At 39.9% G+C, this 18,716-nt stretch overlaps 1 protein-coding gene across 1 annotated transcript in view; it reads right to left on the minus strand.

Moving 5' to 3' along the window:
* Nucleotides 1–18,716, minus strand: part of PLEKHG1 (pleckstrin homology and RhoGEF domain containing G1) — a 223,568-nt gene that overhangs the window by 146,772 nt on the left and 58,080 nt on the right. Inside the window, exon 2 of the mRNA XM_012536513.3 lies at nucleotides 18,410–18,468. The gene's annotated coding sequence lies outside the window, so the exon portion shown is untranslated. The remainder of the gene's footprint in view (nucleotides 1–18,409; nucleotides 18,469–18,716) is intronic.

Raw genomic sequence — 18,716 nt, forward strand, 5'->3', positions numbered from 1 at the left:
TGGAGGACTCCTGACTTGACAAACTCCTCAGCGGTCTGCGGCTTTGGTTCCTTCTTACCCATAATGGCTCTGCCCTTTCTTCTTTAAAGGAGCATGCTTTAGGATGGGGAAGACGCAGCAACATAGGAGCTGTAACATTATGCCATTTGCCTTGGCCAAATGGACGACTCTTGGGGGTCAACAATAAAAAGGCCACTTTTGCTGTGTGATCCAGGGTTTCCCCAACAATCCTAGGATAATTAGGGAACCCAAAAGTTTGCTGAATGAACCCAAAAATGTGAAAACATTTTTTATAACCCTTAGGTCTAGGGATGACAGGTTGCACAACTCCAGAGGGCCCCATTCCCGGTGGAGTGTGTGGAGCTGGTCTGTGTAGCTGTACGTGGTGGCCCTGCTCAGTTCCTTAATGTTGCCTCTCTGGACTATTCTTCCAGCTTTAATATATATATATATATATATATTTTTTTTTTTTTTGCGGTACGCGGGCCTCTCACTGCTGTGGCCTCTCGCGTTGTGGAGCACAGGCTCCGGACGCACAGGCTCAGCGGCCATGGCTCACGGGCCCAGCCGCTCCGCGGCATGTGGGATCCTCCCGGACCGGGGCACGAACCCGCGTCCCCTGCATCGGCAGGCGGACTCTCGACCACTGCGCCACCAGGGAAGCCCTATTCTTCCAGCTTTATGCTTTGCTCCTGGGCTTATTCTTTGTTAAAAACCTAATATTTATCTTACACAAGTCTTTAAAAATATGACTAAATGGATCATATTCCTTATAAAGTTAAAGAAATAAAAGTCAGTGAGAGGCTACGAAAAGTGAAGCTACTTAAGTCAATCTTTTTAGTAGAAGAACACCACCAACATTACTGATTTTTGAAAAATGATTCCTCATTGCTTATTTACTTTGAAAACATAAGCACATGTGAAAATATGATATAAATTTTTTTTCTTGATGGTTTTTGTTGATACTCCTATTAAAATCCATGGGGTTTATAAAGAAAAATAAACATCTATTTCATTGAAGGAGCAGGGATAAAAATTAATAAAGCCACGTCTTTCCTTCAATACAAAAATCCCTTAGTAATCTCAGGAATGGCTTCAAAAGGAAATGAGAAATACATTTCAAGGTCAAAATCTGGGTTAGCGTTATGTCAACATGGAGAACACCTTTGCTAAGAACCTGACTGAGTGTAAGAATCATTCTTTACAATTCCTACTGCCAAAGGATCTAAATGAATAGTTCAAGTCACTCTGACATCAAGTCAAGTATTGAAAGTAATTTAGGTAAAAATTTCCCCCAAAGAACATCTCATGATTTTCCACGTTAGCTAGAGTTAATTCTCCCCTTAGAGTGAAGCCTTGTGGATTCGAGCAGAAGTAATTACAAGGGAGTCAGGCATCAAAGTAGGTCAGAGAATGCCCTCTGTAGGAACACAAATACCATCTCAGATGCCTCTTCAGCCCTCACCTGCCCAGGCCAAAGTCATATTTTCTTCCTCTTCGCTCCTACTCATTTTGTACAATACAGACACATCCCAGCTCTCTACAATTATGAGCCTTGCGGATGCCCGCCCGCCTCTACTTGAGGGCTAGTTCTAAGTCAGGGACCTCCCTTTGTCTCTCCTGAATCCACAGTGTAGCCGTGCAAATGTTTGACTTAGAAAAAAGAACGTCGGTACTTGCGGTGATCTTATTTTAGCCATCCGACAATACTAGGTGGGGGAGGAACAGAGAAGCCCTGGGAAGAAGGCTTAAGTTAAAATGTTTAAAAGTAAATTAGGATCAACAACTGCTTTGAGTCATCACTGCCATAAAATAAAAAGATTACTGCCAGATGCATAAAATATATTGGTCACAATAACTTGGCTCTCCTTTTACTTACATTTAAGGTCAATTAAGACATTATGCTTTGCGTTACTTTGTACAGAACAGGAGGACTGGAGAAACTATGGATTTTGTAACAACAGAAGACTAAAACAGTTTTCCAGAAATGAATCAAAATTTAAGTAAATGAAAGAAACACAAGGTTTTAAACTTCTACTGCACTCTTCTCCCAAAATAATCAACATATTTTCAGGATGACACATAAAGCATTCTGATTTTAAAGTCCTTTGTCCGAGTGTTTCAGGTCAGACCTGATTGGGAACACTGCACCCCAGCTGACAAGAATGCCGAGCTCTCACTTGGTCATGAGAGCCAGCAAGACTCCGTGGAAACCAGTGAGTCCCAACGGATCAAAGAAGAGGTCAGCACTCAACAACTGCCTCCAACAATCCCGAAATAGAAACTATGCTCAATACAGGTACAACTGCTCAAATGGACCGTTCAATTTTATTGTAGAAGAACTCAAAATATCACCCCCCAAACCCAGAAATGTATAAAGGGAACTTCTGGCTCTCAGAGAAAACCATAATTTCTTCTTTGGAACTCGACTGCTGGGAGTTGAAAAATATTTGAGGAAGCCGTAAAGAACCAAATCATTTTGCACTTTGTCTAGAAGGTGTCCTGGTGTTTAATGCTCCCATGATACTTTCTTATTTTGTTCTCAGAAAAGTTACAGGAAGGGCAGCCAATGCTTTACGTCCTTTCTTGGCAGGTACAGATAGCAGTGAGGTGCACGTTCAGTCCTTGCAGAAGCACCAGGACACAGCAGCACGTGGGCACAGGGAGCCTTTCCCGATGCATAGAAAAACTCTCACACCTGACAACAGCCAGCTGAAAAAAACAGCAAGTACGCCTTCAGAATCCATCTTCCCTTTCATGTTCCTGGAAGGACCTACTTGTATACAAGTATTTTAGCCACTCTTGTATACAAGTCAATCTCCAAATACTTCTGCTCTTTATGTCTCTTTAGACATACATCTCAAAAATAGACAAGAGGTCTTGAAACCTTTTAATATCTGCTGATAGAGAAATCTTTTCAAGGGACAGGTAGCACTCGACAACAATACATAGTATTTTTACTTGTTATTGTTGGTGGATTTGATATCACCTTGAGCTCTAAAGGAGGGTCAATTCTGCTTCTCACCACTTCCTATCTTTCCATACATGGGAATCCTATCTTTCCATACATTTGAATTCGGTTTCTCTAAATGTTCCCAAGCAGCATACGCTCCTCACACAAAAGAAAACAATGTGATCTTAGGGTCATTTTAATGCAGGAAAATATTTCTGTTTGAGTTAATAAAACATATTGTTTAGACACATCTGTTGCAAATAGGAAAAACTAGACTGCTATGAACAAGGAAAACTAATGATACTGTGGGAGGTTGTCGCTGGAAACTGTGCTTCAAACTACTCTTTCCCAAGATACTTTATAATGTTAGATTGTGTGTTACAAGAGGTCTCCTCTGCCCAAACCCCATTTTAGTGCTGCAATAAGACAACATATTGCTGTCTCTTATAAGTTTGCTGAAAACACAAAGACTTGACTGAACAGATAATAGAAACAAGTAGCCTTCTTAGGCTTCAAAGACTAGGTATCCATAAAGTCGATGGGTGGAAATCCTTTTTGAAAGTCATGTCTACAGCCATTCAAGATTTTGAAAGTCTGATGTTGGGATGCTAGAAACTTGAAATCTTAGTAGTTAGGTGACCAAAGGTGATACAAACCCAGCCCTAATATATGTTTGAACAGGCCCAATTTTCATGTTGTAAGATTTGAATGGTTGGCATTCCCAGCTCTAAACAGACTAATATAGCAAATCAATTTTTAAAAGTCCATCTTTCTTATTGCTCATCAGTTTAAAACAATATGTGTGTGTGTGTATCTATATACATATCCCCTTTGTGGAAAAACTAAAGAATTTTATAAATGCAGTTGGTATACTGGGCTAGAAGACAAGACACCTTGATTCTAGTTCAGTCTCCGGCACAAACTTGCTGCGCAAATTTGGTGGTGATGCCAACTTTCTCTGTGCCTCAGTTTCCTCATAAGCAACGTGAGGTATTTAGGACTAGATCTTTTTGGTGTCTAAAATTAACACCTAGGTATGGCTGAGGTGAGCACAGAGATGGGTGGAGACACTAGGCGTACTGGTTATCTGGAGGGTAGAATTCTACCCCAAGCAGAGAAGAAGGGCATTTCCGGAATAGGCAAGATGACAGACAGATGTTAGGTCAGCAGCAAATGGACCAACAGAGCAGAGGGGGTATGGGATGGAGAACTAACACGAGATTCTGCTGGACAGAGCCAGACAAAAGAAGCCCTTGAAGGGGAAAGCCAGTGTTATCCTGTGGTGACCTCAGCTTGTTGAGAGGAAGGCCAAGTTTACCCTTGTTCTTAAACTTTTTACTCTTGGCAATATTCCAATCTGAATATATTGCCTTACTTTAGACAACTACAACTCTATCAGACTGCAGAAAGTGGAACATCTGGCCCTCTTAATACATTGTCCACATTATATGCCTGCATTATGTTTACATAACTTGCCTCTTTTATCCAGAGTGCTGCCAGGGTGGAAGGAGGACTCATTTTCCTGTAGATACAGCATTATAAAGGATAAATAGGTAACAAAATTGCCCACATTGATCTATGTAACTTGGATGCTAAATACCACAAGAAGCCTGTCCTCCTGGTTATAACATAGCCCCACTCAGCTGTCCAAGGCAGAAGCCTGGAAGCCATCCTTCAATTATTGGACTACTTTCCTCAGGCCCTGTATCTATAGTTTATGTCTGAGTTCTACAGATAGAGGAATAGAGAGCAGAAAGTATTTTTTAACAGAGTAATTTTCACTTAAAACTCCATCAGGTATTTAGAAGCATCTGCCCCAATTCTGCACACAATACACTATGACTCTGGCACATGCTCCAAAGAGCAGAGCACCAACTGGCCTCGGGTGGGCTCTGTGCGTGAGTGATTCCGGATGGCAGCGCTGGTTGGATGTCAGGCACTTCCAGTCATGGAGAGCTCAGCAACTTAGATCAGAAGATGAAGACAAGACCACAGCTGTTCATAATATGAGATGTGCTCCCCTCCCTCCAAGGTGCCAAGAAATAACTTGAGGAACTCTGTAGAAGTGCGGTCTGCAATAGTATGTAGGGATAAGAGCCAGGGATGGAAAGATTATACTCAGAACTATGTTTTATTTAGAAATAAAACTGCAACAATTAAGTATAATTGCCTCAATTTCATGGCATTTTCGGTTGCTTACCCAGCATCTACTTTCCACTTCTCCCTTCACAACAGCTTGTTTTGCGGAGGCATCCACCCCCTTGTCCCTCCTACTCACAGTCACATCCTATTTTCTCTAAATGGTTCATTTGGGAACCACATTCTCCTGAATCAAGATACCATATTATTTAACCCATTTACGGAGCAACTGCTCAGTACACGAGAGGGAGCAAAACTAAATAATTTGCCTTTTAAGCTAAAACCTGGCGGTGGGGAGAGATAATTAGCCTTCTTTCCATATATAAATACAAACATCGGATGTTTAAATTGGTGCTCCCAAAGCATAGATGATTTGTTTAATTGTAAGTCCGAATGAACTTCCAAGAAGTAGTTGGAAATAATTAGAAGAAAAAGTTTTCTTGGATGTCTTTCAAGATATTCAGAAGAACGATCATGGAGGAAGAAAAATAAATTTAAGTGTTCAATATCTCACAGCAGGTCAGCCGGTCATGTCAACGAACCTCTTACCATCTGGTTTTTGTCTTCTAAAGTGACCCCATGAGCATTATACTTATTTTCATAAGTGTTTAAAGTTTCTCAGATAGGAAAGCTCATGTTCATAAAAATCATAAATGTGGAAAACTTAGAAATTTTATTTTGTGTCTAAGAAACACACAGTTGAGACTGGTCTCTAGATATACAAAGAGGTACAAGAGTTCATTGAGTTCCAAAGGCAAAAACCCTACATCCCCCATGAGAATCCAGCATTTTACTATTTGCTTCTCAGGCTCACTCAACTCTACACATACAGGCAGAACCAATTTAAAAATGGAGCACATTCCAAAAGACTCCTGGTAAATGGTGGTTTATTTCTACAGGAAAATGTGTTCCAGGTTCTATTGGTATAGAGGGTTCCCAGCTGCTTTGCCTGTAAAAGCTTTTTAACCCATAATGATTCTCAAATGTGGGATCTAACCATAGGTTATCAGTGTTTTTATGGAAGAATATGTCTCAGAGACCAGGGCGTAACCCTGACTGGGAAGATGGCGACTTGAAAGGCAAAGATTTCCTTACCCTCCCCCTTCTTCTCTCCTTCAACCTACTATTACCATAACCAGCCAATTCTCACTTTGGGATTTATGAGGGAGGAGGGCTATCATGATCTGCATGTTCCTCCTTTCCACAGCCCACTCTTCTTCTTCTTCTTTTTTTTTTTGGCCGCACCCTGCGGCACGCAAGACCTTAGTTCCCTGACCAGGGATTGAACCTGCGCCCCCTGCAGTGGAAGCGTGGAGCCTTAACCACTGGACCGCCAGGGAAGTCCCTGGCTCACACTTCTGAATCACTTACTCCTCCCTCCTCTCCCTAAGAGGTCCACACAGGGCATCATTCTTACATTCTCCTCATTGTCCTCTCAGGATACCAGGCCCCATCTCACTATTCATTTCAAAGCATCCCCCGTAAACTCTTGCACAAAGCAAATAAGAATGCCTGGGTGTTAGAGTTTCAAAATTCAAACTGGCATAAATTATAAATATATCAACTCGAAAGTGCTATATAATTGTAATGTGCTTCTATTATTGCTTTGATATGTTGACGAAGCTCTCCTGAATCATTCTTATACACGATTACTCACGTCCGTATGACTTACAGTTTTATAGCTAATATGTGTCTCTCTACACTCTGATATCAAGACACACGGCCTCATAAAAATGTTTATGCCACATTTTCTAGTTGTGAGAAGTTCTACAAATATTGGAATCGCAATTGTTTATATGAACAGTGGGGAAGAATATTAGTATTGGCAACCGGCCACCAAAATGCCCTGAACTGCTTTCCAGGTACAGTATGGGTTAAACAGGCTCTGTTTGCCAGAGGACTTCCCACACATAGCTTTATATCTAATGAGGAAAAAACACACTCCAAAATATTTTTCAAAGGAACTTTTGGAAAACAGCCCTGGCTTAAATTGAAGATTGCCTGCGTGTAACATATGCTGTGTATACTCGTGGTTTTACTGACGGAACCCTTATTACGTCCCAGTCTTTCCCTACAGAATCCTAGTCTTGAATGTTCAAATATTCTTGAAAATTTTTGAAGTTTTGAAATTTTTCTTTGCAAAGTTCCTTTTCCTAAGAGAGAGATCTTCCCAGACCCCAGTGGTGGTGCGTGCTGAGTCAGCCGGCGCCTCTACACCTTCTGGGGTTTTATCTAGCATTGCCTCCTGGACGGACAAGGGAGAGGTGGGCACAGAGCAGAGAATTAATGCACCGAGCCGGGTGTTCCACAGCTGGGGGATGTGGTTCCCAACTCTTCACCCCCTCACCTTGACCCCAAGAAGGAAGAAGGCCATTCCCCTGGGAAGGGTTCTTCCAAAGGCTCTCACGCAGTTCAATTTCACAACTTTAAGCCTGAAGACAAAGGAGACTTTTTTTCTTAAGTAAATATTTTAACAAATAACTTCTCCATATAGGCAAAATATTGCCAAAATTAGTAATCTGCATTTTGTTTAGAAATAGACTTTGCCAATGCATTTAAATGTGAATTTAGGATGGAACACACACCTTGGCAGGTGAAACTTGGCTACAACGTGTTTCAAATGATTATTTTGCCAATACTTATGTTGTTGAAAGAGAGGGTCCCCAAACCTCCAGTTAAAATGATAAAGTATGGAGTTTTAAAAACTGGCTCTGAATACAGGGTGATTAAATAAAGCTAAAAGACCCATCATTACAACTTATATCTACCTATAATTCTTAATGGTAATTCTTTATTTGTCATTAACTATTTTCAGTAAATTGACTTGTACTGTACTTCCCTGTTATTTTTATTATTAATTTAAAACACAGTGCCTTAAGACTAAACTGTATTTGCAGATTTTATTTAAAAAACTATATATATAAACATATAAATGTAGACAGAGCAGAATAATAACGCATCCTTTCATCTACCTTCCACAATGATCAACTGATGGCCAATCTTGTTTCATAACTTTCCCCACTCAATCTCATTCCACTCACAGATTACTTTTTAGCCAATTTTATTTAAGTACAATTTGTATACAACAAAATCCACCATTTTAGCTGTGCCTTTCTGTGAATTTTGACAAGGCATACAATTTTGTAACCTCCTTTACTGTCAAGTTATCAAGATATAGAAGTTTCCCATCACACCAAAGAGTTCCCGTGTTCCCTTTCATAGTCAATTCCCTATCCTTAGCCCCATCCCCTGGTAATGCTGTTCTCTATCCCTGTAGTTTTGCCTTTGTGATAATGTAATATAAATATAATCATACAATATGTAGTCTGTATATGAATCTGGCTTCTTTTACTTAGTCTAGTGCCTTTGAGATTCATGTATGTTGCCCAAAATACCTGTATTTCGTTGCTTTCTATTGCTGAGCGGTGTTCCATTGAGCAGATGTTGCATAGTTTGTTTATCCATTCACCAGCTGATGAATATTTGTTTTCTTTTGTTTTTTCCACTTTTTTGGCAATTGTTAATAAATATATCTACTCTAAACATCCACATACAGGTTTTTGTATGGATTTATATCTTCATTTCACTTGAGTAAATATCTGAGAGATTGATGAGTTGTATGGTACTTTATATTAAACTTAATAAGAAACTACTAAAGTGTTTTCCAAAATGGCTGAACCATTTTGCATTTTCACCAGCAGTGTACAATGCCCTGTATCCACACCAGCATTCAAATAACTGGGACCTAATTGTGATTTTAATAAGAATTTCCCTAATAAATGATGATGTTGATCATCTTTCATTTGCTTATTTGCCAACTGTATCTCATTTTTAGTGAAGTATCTGTGCAAATCTTTTATTAATTTTTAATGATGTTTTGTTATTATTGCGTTTTTAGAGTTCTTTATATATATATATATATATATATATATTTTTTTTTTTTTTTGGTGGTACGCGGGCCTCGCACTGTTGTGGCCTCTCCTGTTGCGGAGCACAGGCTCCGGACACGCAGGCTCAGCGGCCATGGCTCACGGGCCCAGCCGCTTCGCGGCATGTGGGATCTTCCCGGACCGCGGCACGAACCCGTGTCCCCTGCATCGGCAGGCGGACTCTCAACCACTGCGCCACCAGGGAAGCCCTCTTTATATATTTTTATCATATATGTATATTATATTTTCTCCCAGCTTGTGAATTATCTTGTTTATTTTCTTCTGTGTCTTTCAAATAAAGAGATTTTTTTAATTAAAAAATAATAATAAAATAAAAATAGAAGACCCATCATGAACAAAACTGTCCCTTCAGTTTAAAAGTGCCACTACATTTTTATCTCTAAACGATCTCTTCTCTGACTCTTCCTCAGGCTTATTTTTTATAGCAACATCCTCCCCACCAGACTGTCCCAGCGGAAAACCTGGCCAGGAGGGGAGGGGAGAAAAAGTTACCTGGACTGAAGAGGCAAAGAAGAAAAATGAAAATCTGCCCAAGAAAAAAATTTAGGCCTAGAAAATAACAGTTATGAAGACAATTAGAATATTTCCTATCTTGGAGGTACTCCAAGAAAATAAAACATGCGTGTATATACAGCCATGTGTTAAGATTGCCCAGGGCTTAAAAGGCAGTTTTGTGAGAAATACTGGATAGTAAGATTTCTTGGAGTTTCAAAGTTTACTCTGCAATATTCTTCACATTCAGAACTACGAACAAAGAAATTTGGGCTAATCATGCTACATGAAGACATTTACCTGGGAACCCTCTGTACTTAAAACCAACACGCAGGCTACTGATTCCATCTGAATATATGTGAACCTTCTTAAGTTTGAATCCAAAGAGTCTGTGAATAGTTACATATCAGGCACCAGGCTATAGATCATATGCATAAGACCTAGTCCTGCCTTTGAACTTTTAGTCCATTAGAGCAGGAATTAACAACACTCAAGAAGGATTTTTAAGACCACAAAGCAGTGTCAAGAGGCACTACAAAATTAAAATTGCTAAAAGAATTGTTCTGAAGCTAACTTATATACGAGGAAGCAGATAGAATCAGGCTGGAGTCATTTATGAAGGAGGAGGAACCTGAACTGAGTTTAAGAGGATAGATAAGGTCTCGATAATAGTATTACTGCGATCACCCTCCAGCTCCATTTGAGAGCCTGCCAGGCTCTCACCACAGCTGGCATTGTACATGCACTCTCTGGACCCACAGCTAGACTGTAGTGAGTTTATCGTCATGACTTTATAGCTGAGGATGGCAGAAAACGTGCCTGAGGCCTCCCAGGAAGGAGATGAGCCGCCCAGGTCCAACTGACCCCAGAACCCACGGTGTTTCCCTCATGACAACTCCAAGGAGTGGAGACAGTTCTGGTGGGAAAAAATAGACTTTTCTAGAACAGTTGACTTTAAGATGAAAAGCAAAAATAGGTCAGAGCTTATGGAGCAAGCAACAATGTATCCCTGTGAATTTTAGACTAGACACCTGACATAATTAACCCAGCCCTGTGGGTGGACCAGGCTAGTGGGCAGCATGAACTGGAGGTTCACGAATTTGGAAAAACCAGAGAGAAAGAGAATCTGGTTCTTCTGCCCCGATGTGGTACCACAGAGGTACGTGGCATGGCTGAGCTGCAGGCGGTATCCCACATTCCAGGGCAGCAAAGAAGATGGTGGACTTGTACTTGTACTTGGGTATTTATAACTCATCCTGTTTCTCAAAACTACTGGTTGTGAGACTTCGGGCAATGACTTAAATTTCTGAGAATTTCAGTCTCCTAACCTTGAAGCCCAATTCATGATGATAACTGCACAAAGCTACAAGGATGAAATAAGAAAAAGCATATAATGTGTAGCATGTGGCAAACATTCAGATATTCACCTTTCCCTTCTCTGAAGTCTGTGGAAATGGAAAAGAAGGGCTGAGACAGATAGGGAAGTAAATTTAGGGAGATCTAGTGACAAATCAGGTATCAGGGGTGGAGGTGGGGGGTGGGGGAGGAAGGGAGAAAGATGTCAAATGTGCACTTGAAATGATAAGCCTGTACAAAAGTATCTTTATTTTCCTCAAATAGGAGTTAAAAGGTAGTTTTAGGAATAAGTGGCCTTAGAGGTAACTGGGAGATCCCCAACTGAAAACACTCAGAAAAGAGTTAGAAATGAGACGGAGAGTTTAGAAACAAAAGAGAGACCAGAAAAAAAAGGATTTGGTGATCATTTGCCTAAGAGCCTGGTTGCTATAATATTCCATTTATGAGGACTTGTGAAATTGCTAAACTCTGTTTATCTTTGAATGACTATGCTTTAGAAATCAAAGGAATATATATGAAGTTACAACATTTTAAGAAATCCAATTCCACATTTTTTAAGACAAAGAATATTAAAAGAAAATACTCTACTTAATACAGGACTTAAGATCAATTGCAACTCCCGTCTTTCAATTTAAAACACAATGATTGCTTTAATACCTGACTTAACTCTAGAAAGCCTTTATCACAAATGTAATCTGCCTCTCCAGAACAGGCTTTCCTTATGGCATAGAAAAGTCATGATGGTGTAAGGCAATAAAACACAGATTTTAAAATTATGCATACCTTGGAAATGCAGCTGAAACAGCAATAGTTGGGATCTGAAATGAGACAGGAAGCAAGGGGCCAAGGCAGAGGCGGAGGGGATGTCAGCTTTATTCAGTCAACATGAATACAGGCCTTGCTTACCTAAAGCTATGGTGGATAATTCTGTTGTACGGACTTCCTAAGCTTGGTGAATCTGGTCCAGTGCTTCTCCAAGTTTCTCAGATATTACAACCAACTGTCTGTTCCAGACACTAGATTCACTATCTACAGCTGCCAAAAGCAGATCTGGCACCACTGGACTCATCTGGTTCTTCTGACATTTTAAGTGACGGCCTTTCCGTGTCTATTAGATGGTCCCTTTGCAAGCCCTGGGCAGGTCTATCCAAGGTTCATCATCAGCGGCAGATGTTAAAAACATGAGACCTTCAAAAACCCTCTGCGAGCCCATACTTCATGGGGATTGGATATTCTATCTGGTTTCCAAAACACAACAATTATCTTGCACCTAGCTACATAACAACTGAATAACTTATTAACCTCTGTGTATCTAAAGTACAGCTTTGAAATATGCAAAGGAAAAACTGATAGAACTAAAAGAAAAAATTAACAATCCACTCAACACAATTAAGTTCCAAAACAGCTCCCTCAGAAAATGACAGGTCAAATAGAGCAAAAGTTAAGTAAGGATACTGATAATCTGAATAACAGTTAAATGATTTTGATTTAATTGATAACTTTGTACCCAACAGAAAATAAGCATTATTTTCAAGACATGGGACATTCACAAGTGAATAATTTATATGGGAAGTACATCTCTTTGGATCATATTTCTAGGTCCTTTGGTACTCTAAGTTTCTGTTACCACTTTTTTTCTTTTTATCACATACTGCTTCACAGAAAGGTTACTTGTTAGATGTGTTTTACCTTCTCTGGCGTACTTTACAACCTTTCCAAGGACAGAAGCCTTGTCTTCTTGCCTTTGCATCCCTCACAATACTTACTGCTTTACACAAAGTAGACATTCATTTATAAAATGATCATTCGAAAACAGATCACTTTTCATGATGTATCAATAACAACCTATGCTAAGTAATTTTATGCTACCTCTTTCCAATAAGGAGTCCCTCAGAATCTGTCAAATGTTATTAAGTTGGAGGCAGTTTAATAGAAAAAGGTTTAAGGAAACTTTCTTCCACAGTAGGATTTCAGAACACTGAACGTCACCCTTTGCTGATCCCTGATCCCTTTGCCAGTGGCTTAGCCGAATGCTTCAAGATGCTTCACAAACTGCATGCATGGAACATACAGGTCAGTCTGAGGGGAGAGCAAAATGGGAGGGAATCCCTCACCATCAAACTCAGGGCTGGTTCCATTACTGGTTATCCAGATGGAGCTCTTGGAGTCACTGTATAGAGTTTTATCCTCCAAATGTCCTCTTCGGTTCCTCTACCGAGACACGTCACAATTAGGGCTTCAATTCGTCTATATTTCTTCCCATAACCCATTTCTGTGTTTGTGCTGGTCACTTCCTCTTTCCATATTACATTGGCATTTACCAAGCCATCTTCCACAGAGCAGCACAGTAATAGGTCAAAAAACTAGCAGGTGGGGAAGGGGGATTTGGGGAGGGAGGAGGAATTCCATTTCAATAAGTCTGAGAACCTTGCCTTAACACTTCCTTGTTGAAGACGTACAGTTCAGGGCAGCATAGTAAAGGCTCTGCAGAAAAAGTAATCATTAACCTTGCTTAAATCCCAAACTTATTTGACCATGAAGCCCCCCTCCCCGTCCTTGTTTTTGACAGAAACCTATTACCATAATTCCACAAAATTGAGAACATACTGTCCTGAGAATCCTCTTATACTGAATGCTAGGAACGGGAACTAGTTCCTTATTCCAAAGGTCATCCCTTCATGAGAAAACAAGTACCTTTTTTTTTTTTTTTTTTTTAAACTTATGCCCTTTTTCTCTCAAAAATGGTTGGGGACTTCCCCTCATACCTTTCCCAGATACAATGAAGGATCTACAATGAAGAAGTTTTCCTCCTTCACCCCTCCCCCCCACCAAACGGTGTCTAGTCTTTATACCAGCTTAAGGTATGCAAACTTCCAGAAGATATTAAAAAAATTTTTTTTAATTTTAATTGTGGTAAAATACATATATTTTTTTTAAGTGTACAGTTCCGTAGTGTTAAGTACATTCACACTGTTATGCAACCCATCTCCGGAACTCTTTAAAAGGAGATTTTTTTGTGTGTGTGTGTGGTATGCGGGCCTCTCACTGTTGTGGCCTCTCCCGCTGCGGAGCACAGGCTCCGGATGTGCAGGCTCAGTGGCCATGGCTCACGGGCCCAGCCGCTCCGTGGCATGTAGGATCCTCCCGGACCAGGACACGAACCCGTGTCCCCTGCATCGGCAGGCGGACTCTCAACCACTGAGCCACCAGGGAAGCCCAAAAGGAGATATTTTTTAATAGAGGAGAGGTGCCCATACTCAGAAAGCCAAATCTGTACGTCTTTCTGAACGTGTAATTTTGTGCTATATTTTTGTAACCACTATATTTAGTTATTATAACACTTTTAATTTTCGATTATCCTTTAAAAATTATTTTCATGACGGCTCCATGTTAAGAGATAATCAAGGGATTTTGCAATGGAAGAAAACTGATGGAAAGCATCTCAATGACTATTTAAAGATCCCACTGCATTAAGTCCCTGTCCTCTAGCTTAGTGCCAAGAATTGCACCAGATGGGTATATTATTAGCAATGTCTAGTGCAATATAATTAGTTATTTATTCACAATGTCAATCATTTATGCTGTAGCCACCGATAACTCTTCTATTAGCTGCCTTCCAATGAATCTATCAGCCTTAAGTAAAACACTTCCTGGAACACAGTGGCAAGGTCACTTACAGGATATGTAAAGGGCTGGGCAGTGTTGATTCCTCACTGAGCATCCTTCATTGCATTGTTTGTAAGTCTTAAGGGTAATAAGCCACAGTATTGCAACCCCACAAAGCCTTCAGCTTCAAGACTTTTGAGGTACCACAGAGCATGTGGGCCTCCTGCAATTGCTCATGAAAGGGCCGTGAGAGTCCTCAGCTAGGGATGGAAGATGCCAGAGTGATGTTTATTCCCTCCAGAGAAGAGCATGACCACATGGTAGGGGTCAGAAAATGCTAGCAAGAACTGTAAAGGATGCCCCGAGCACCCCGGTGCCTGGTGTGTACCTTGGAACATTTAAGTGGCATCTCTCAGATACTCGGGCAGCTCTAGGCTGTGTGCTCCTAAACTCCACCCCTGATGCACTTTCCTCAAAGAACCAGGGCAGGTGAATCCCTGGACAAAAAGACACCAAGAATAAAATGTATGGGAATGTTTATTCAGGAAAAAAATATGTTTATATGAGTATGGGTACACACATACCTTTTTGGTGGTATTTCAAAGATGCAGTCTTTTTAAAAAATTATTTTATTAATGTATAGTTGATTTACAATGCTGTGTGAATTTCTGCTGTACAGCAAAGTGATTCAGTTATTCATATGCATAAACATCCTTTTTCATATTCTTTTCCATTACAGTTTACCTCAGGATATTGAACATAGTTCCCTGTGCTATACAGCAGGACCTTGCTGTTTATCCATTCTATATGTAATAGTTTTCATCAAAGATATAGTCTTGAAGCTGAATAACACAAACACACACACGCACGCACACACACACACACACACATCATACCAAGAGAAAATAATGCATTCTAATTCCTTTGGGGTCAAAAACTGTGAAAAGTAGGCCTATACTCCTCTGATTTTTCAAAAATTAGCTGGAGAGAGCGGCGCTTCTCCCTAGAATTCTCTTGTTTTCCTAGCTTAATTTGATCAACTGGTACCCAATGGCATCTATTGGTCTACTACCCTGGAGAGAACAGTTCTTATCTATAGCTTGTGGGTAACAAACTGGTAGATTATTATTTTATACTGATGTACCATACACATTTTTGTGTACATGCCCAGATATTTGCTAGTCTGAGAACTAGAAGTTTTGCGGTTCACTTATATACCCCAAACAATTTCAGAACACTCCAGAAGTATAACATGATTTGGGGGGGGTTATCAATTTAATTATATGTATTTACATTTAAAATAAACAATTGTTTTAGAAATACAGGGGTACTTTTTCCTTTTGGAGGGCTAGGAAGAGGGAGCGTGGGGTGGCCTGGACCAGCCTGAGAATAGTATGGGGTGAGGGGAGTCTAGGGGGGCACCAAGGTGGAGAAGGCCATCAGAATACCTTTCCTGTTGTTGTTTTAAGAAGTTCTAGAAGGGAATTCCCTGGCAGTCGAGTGGTTAGGACTCCAAGCTTCCACTGCAGGGGGCATGGGTTTGATCCCTGGTCGGGGCACTAAGATCCAATAAGCCTCACGGCACGGTGAAAAAAAAGTTCTAGAAAAGTAAAAAAGCTCCTTCTAACCCAGCTATTTTTGTGAAAGGGTAAACTGAGTCTCGAGATGGAGGCTGACCACTGAAGGGTCACCCACCCCTCCAGGCACTGGAGATGTGGCCCTTCCAGTATCCGATCTCCACGGTTGTTACCTCAAACCAGAGGCCTGGAGCCCTAGTTCTCGGGAGGGGGAAACATGACTTTTCTAAAGAAGGAAATTAGCTCATTCATTCTTTCAGCAAACATTTGAGCTTCCCTTATGTCTGGCTTTTTCTAGGGTATATAGCAACAAGCAAAACATGCAAAGACCTGGCTCTGAGGGAGTTTATATTTGAGTGGGTACCAGTTTTGAAAAAGAAGTTCATCAGACATTCAACACACTTACTTTAAATGAACAAGTGACTTTTATAAGCTATTCTTATCTGGTCACTGCAGTTGAAGACTGACAAAGCTATTTTCTCCAACACTAGATCATGGCTTCAGAAACAAACAAAACCGGATCGGTCACGGTAATTGAAAATGTCATGTACTCAGTAACACAGATCAGCAACCACGGAAGATCTAAGAGCTAAAGTCCACATGCCCACAGCAGCAAGGAGCAGGGGTCGCCACTGTTCTCATGGAACACACACTTCTCAGGCAAAAATGCTTGTCCAAAATGGGACCAAAGAATCCTGAGCTAGTCCCGCTTCCCCTTCCCTTATTTTGCATATCATATTACAAAGCAAACAGAATATCAGTGGGTCTCTCAGGAGAGAAAATATTTCTTTTATTCTAAGAAAACATCATGAATAACCACAGCTATCTAACCTAACAAGATGTCATTTCTTTCTTTGGAGACGAACCATGTATCTCTCTGGTGAGCAGACAAGTCTATATACGCATTTCCAGAGAAGGTAATCATTTCTGAAAAAGAAATGATTATTCCACTTCAAAAACAGAAAAAAAAAAAGCATTCAAATGACTGAATCTGTCACATATACAGAGTGTGCCTGACTGCGATCCAGGTAGGGGCACGTGATGATTTTCTTGGGCTCTGAGGCCCCTTCCTCCATAAAAAAGAATATTAAAAATTATATTTTATGACTGCCTTGGTATAAAGAAAAATATAATTCAGGCTGGGTTCATTATTATATATTCACTCTTTTTCTATTTATTTTTGGGGAAAGAATTAAAATTAAAACATTTTCATGGGCCACTAAAAGCATCATGGCCCCAGGCACTGTGTGTAATGGGTAAGTCAGCTCTGGACCTCAGACTCTTGATTTTTAAGCTACTCAGCATTCTAGTCATACATTAGACAAAATAACTTCTAGGACTTTCTTGCCAGTAATGAAGATCTGCGGTAAGAAAACCACTATTTTACCAGTTAACAAAATACCGATGGACTCTGAACTCCAACACAAGCAAAGACATCTTTATTCCATTAAAATACCATTTGTCTTTGTAATAACTCTGAGCACCTCAACAAGAATAATGCAGTGTATCAAATATTCATAATTCCAACAAAGCATGATTATTGTGCTAGTTAAAGGCAGACTCTAACCCCTTGTTGCACTTATGCTTTAATGTTATTTTTATTTTACTGTTTGGTTAAAAAAAAAAGACCTGGTGTAGAATTGAAAGTATAAATGAGTAAAAGGATAATGCTGTGCTTACCAGGACTGAGTTTCTTCACATATTCCTTCCATTCTAGTAAGCATTTGATATGGAATTGAGTGATAATGTCAGTTTAACATTTCAAGTCTTGCCAAATAGCTTATGATGTGGTCAGAGTATGATAAATTAAAGGACTTAGGAAAGGAGAAACAGAATAAAATAACTGCCTAGACCTTAAAAAAAGGGTATATCTCCCTCCTTCCTTTCCCTCTTATTGTTCACTGTGGTTTTTCAAGTACTACCACCGCAAAATTGCATTGAGATTTTAAATCTTAAAGAAAAAAGAGGAACTTAAAAAGAACAGGAAGAACTTTTCTCACCAATGAAAAGCATTTAAAATATTAACCAAGAGACTGACTCATTAGCAGTAGCGCGCCAACAGGAAGGTATGATTCCAATTTGGGTCACACTATGGTTTACGCTTCCTGACTCCATTTTTATTCCTCATGTATGTACTTTGAAATATGAATTTTCTTTTGTATTTCACCCTCTGGTTATAATATTTGTTATTCTGTCTTACAAAATAGTTTAAAAACAACATAAATTTGGCTCTTAGAGGGTACTTACACAAAAATACCTAACAAACCTAAATTACAAATTTATTAATCTTTTAGCATGTTTCATACTCAAGTGGTAAAAAAATGAAAACAGCTCACTTTTATGGATGAAGCCTTTCCAGTGTCTTCACCCACCAACTGCTAACATCCGTCTCCACCTGTAGCAGAAACACAAAATATAAATTGCTTTTTACTTTTCCAGAATGATTTCAGTGGAACATGGATGAGAAATCTGGGCCAATTTTAAGGGGCAAAAGGAAGACTGGATGCAAAAGACCATAATTTTCCTAGGAAAAAGTCACCTATGCTACTGGTCTATAATAGACCTATAGCAATAATCATAACAATTTAACTTAAAAAACAACTTACAGGGTGTGGTGTTAGAAAGTTACTGTCCAATCTTGAT

The sequence above is a fragment of the Orcinus orca genome, chromosome 12 (assembly GCF_937001465.1).
Source record: "Orcinus orca chromosome 12, mOrcOrc1.1, whole genome shotgun sequence".
NCBI classification, from domain to species: Eukaryota; Metazoa; Chordata; class Mammalia; order Artiodactyla; family Delphinidae; genus Orcinus; species Orcinus orca.